Here is a 4,054-nt window from a genome sequence, read left to right as displayed (position 1 = left end):
TCTACATCTGAAAATTTTTCAACAAGCTCTTGTGAGCTCTTAAGAAAAGAAGAAGTAGTTTTCCAATAATAGATTTTGAAAGGCGGTTATTATTCTATGCTTTACACCTTCTTACAGAAAAAGTAGCATACCAAATATAGGGCAATTGCCCGGACTTTCTGTTAACTCCTTTTTTAACTTAAAATACAAATTGCTGAGAAATGTTCCCAGACTTCAGTTAAAAAGCTTGAGTAATTTGATTTTAAAATGGATTGATGTTGCTTACCTTAGATAGACATATGCAGCTGGTACCCAGGCATGTCTCTTGTCAGACAGCTTGGTCTGAACTCTGGCGTCCAAGCACGGCACCCAGTTCCAACTCGGGTCTGCAGCTTGAATTTTTCTCCTTATTAGTCTGAGTTAGAGAATTTATCTGAATTTCAGTGGTACCTGCAAGCCCACTTATTGACCACAAATCTTACGCCAAGTGCTGTCTAACAATACGAAAACACACAAAGAATACTCCAGCATAAAACTTGTCACATCTTTACACTTCGATGAGATCAGGCTGAGTCTTCTCTGGATTCAGTTGTGACACTGTTTACAACAAACTTTTACAACATTTCCCATTTCCATTTTGGTTTTTTAATCATTGCTTCCAGTTTTTCAACGATACAATCACCACTGAAACTGGCTATGCCTAGGTAGGCATTTGTATATGTGATGAGGAGCCCAGGTTTGTATATATTACATGTATGTGTGAGGAGGGAAGTGGTTGGTAGCTTAAAGCCATACCTCACAAGCGATACTTAGCAGAACGAAAAATACTGCAACATTCTACAACCCAAGTTCCAAGTTTGCACTTCAAATCTGCCAGTTCAGGACTTGGAACCCACACTGATTCCAACCCTCTGACATTTAGGGAAATTCACGACCTCTTTTCAAGCCGGTAGATTTGAATATATTTCAAAAGATGCAGAGGTTAATTTCTTCCAGTTTAGATGGACAGCATTTGGATCTAGAGCAGAAGCACCTCCTCAGCTAGTGATAATGGCCCCTTTTGCTCTGTTGCAGTTCTGGGAGCGTGCTCCAGCTGTGGATTTGCTCTTTGAGTTCACATCCAGAAGTCAAAGGGGAATACAGTTTTCAGTCCTTCTCCACTGAGTCAGAGAGCTGAGGGTCATGCAGGCTACAGCAAACAGCTCTCTCGGTGAACTTCACTTAACAGAGTCTGGTTGCTTTGCATCACATGTGTAGATAACCACAATGCCCTACAGTATCTGCAGAGCTGGGAATTTACAGGAGATATACTCAGATACCAAGAAGAAAAGTCTGTTCCATGTATTCACTCCTCTCTCGTTTCACAGAAATAATTAGATCTCTTGTTGTTCTTTGCCTCAATTTCTTGTTCCACTTTTCCCATAAGGTCGTTTAGCTGTCCTAAATTACAGATCAAAAAGCTAAATGCTAAAAGCCAGGCTAATTCTCTAGTTTCTTTCCATAGTCCATGAAAAAAACCCCAGACAGCTCAGAGGGCAATTAATCTCATCCGTAGATAGCCATCTACAGTAAGTTAGACAAATAGCTCTTCGGAGGTGTATCTCCATTCATTGTAAAAGGAACCTCCTTTAGACTTTGGCATATACCTTTCCTATGTCTAAAGTTAAGTGAGATAAATCACATCCACAGCTGTTGTCTGTGTAAGGAGGGCTCAGAAATAAAGCTGTGGTGAGAGAAGATCACCACAGAAACAAGCATGGCAGTCTGAGATACTTCATCCTCTCCACCCCACTAGCTGTCTGTTCTAGCCATTCCACAGGATGTTACTGATCCCTGCGGCACAGCCAGTGGGACATGGACATCCTATGAGTTCTGTCCAGCAGTCAGCTGGTTGCTCCTGAAGGGATCTGATGCTGACCTGGCTGAACTTTTTGCGGAAGCAGCTGAGAAATGCTCTTACAGTCCCTCCCATTGCTCAGCTGTGGACTCAAAACTGTCACAAGAGGGGCAGTAACAAACCACAGGCAGCTGTTACACAAGGTTGCATTATCAGGACATTAGGAATGCATGCAGAATGCTCCTGAAAGGCTTAGCTTTTCCAGCTGATACTTTCTTATTTCTGGTTGAGCTAGAGAGGATCTCCGAAGAAATATCCAATTTGTTCTATGTATACCCCAACTGGTTGTTACTCTTTGCCCTGGAGGGAGTTGCAAATGGTGTATGGAGCCTGTACTTCATAAATAGATGGCAAAATAGTAGTACCCCCCTGCTTGCACAGCCCAAACAGATGGCATGGGGCAGGTAAAGAGCTATTCTCTGAGAAACGCTAGCTATGAAGTATCTTTCAAACATTAATAATTTGAGAAACACAGCAGCAGAAAGTTAGATGTGAAGTGACACAAATGACTTCTAGAAGATACCATTTGTTAAAAAATGATGCGCATAAAAGAGAAGAGCAGAAAAGCACAATCACACAAGCCAACACCAACTGACCCACTCTACCTGAGAGACACCCACAACGTCAGAAGCTCACTGCAAAGGCAACCTAGCAGTGAATCTAGTGAGGGCAACCAGGCCAGATGCTTGGCTTGGATTCTGTTTGTCTTTTTATTGCCAGCTGCTGCACGCCAGCCTGAAGCACCAAGATGGGGGACTTGGGATGAACACAGAAGCAAAGGTAAATTTGTTATTAAATGCATCTTAAGAGGGAGGGATATGGCAAGGAATGAAGGATCTAAGGATAATGGGATGTACAACTCTTCATCTGCAGGTCAATTTTTATTGCATTTCAGATCAGCAGTTGTGCAAGTCATTATTATCTGGTCAGTTTTATTGAATCAATTTGGCAGTCTCAATACAGTGTCTGATGTATAGAGGAAAAATTTTAAAAGACTGAAGAGATTTAGGAGTCTAAGTCCCACTCATTATCAGCAGAACTTAAACTCTTTGAGGAGTTAAGTGCTTTTGAAAACGGGATGTGGTCTTCTAAGTCATGTACACACTTTTGAAAATATTATCCTACTTGGCCACAGCACAGTGTGGTGCTTGCTGGTCTCCTTGCTGTCAATCATGGCAGAGAGGTCAAGGACTGAGTGGCTCGCAGCGATTACTGGCTTATGAAATTCTCCTTTTCTTCTTCTCAGAACAGTCCCTCCTGTTGAGAGCAGGCATGTTGGCAGGCAGTGATGTTGTAGAGAAATACAGATTTTGGTGGAGAAACAGAGAAAGCTGTTGTCTGGAGAAGGCACCATGGTATTTTCCATAAGTAAAAAATGTTAAAAATTGAGAGACGTACAAATGAATACAATGCAGAGGCAGGGATGAACTAAATCAAACGTTGGCAGATCTGGAAAGATCTGATGTGCCACTGGGACAGGGGAGTCTATTTTCCTGTAAGTGCCAGGACTACAAAGGAAACCTGCAAAACTGTTAAATAAAATTGGGATTTAAAAAGGAAGGGAAAATTGTCATTTTAATTAATGCCAGGAATACTAGCTATTTTCTTCTCTTCTGATTAAAATGGTTGTGGAAAAACAGGGCTACAGAGCTGCTATGGCCATCAGAGGTAGTGTTTCTGTTGCTACCAGCCAGCCTTCAGCTTCCTTAATTGCGTATGTTCAGAATCTCACCTCAGGGGGTGTGTGGGGCACATCTCAATTCCATTTCCTTTAGCCCAATCCCCATGCTTTATTCCTCTTAGATTCCACTTATCTGGTCTCATCAGAAGTTTTCAATGAGCCAAATGAGATCCATATTTTCAACACAATAAATTACCGCAAGCTCCCTCTCAAGATCTTTGTCCTTCTCACGTGTTAAACAGCTGCTGTCCCTTAAGAGATGCCGGTGGGTCAGAAGTTGTGGTGGTGGCTGTGGTCTGACCCACATCCTAGATCCCCAGCATCTGAGACATTGGCTATTCAACACAGCTCCAGTTCCATTCCATAGGTGCATTCTGCCAGCAGGAAATCCCCAGCCAGCAAGGGTGAAACAGGAGTGAGCGCTGGGCACCTAATCAGAGAATTCTGCGAGCTCCTGCTCCACCTGGGGATGTCCTTTTGTCACCAAAGAGCTCCAT

The sequence above is a fragment of the Pelecanus crispus genome, chromosome 11 (genome assembly GCF_030463565.1).
Source record: "Pelecanus crispus isolate bPelCri1 chromosome 11, bPelCri1.pri, whole genome shotgun sequence".
Taxonomy (NCBI): Eukaryota; Metazoa; Chordata; class Aves; order Pelecaniformes; family Pelecanidae; genus Pelecanus; species Pelecanus crispus.
This window is presented reverse-complemented; position numbering follows the sequence as displayed.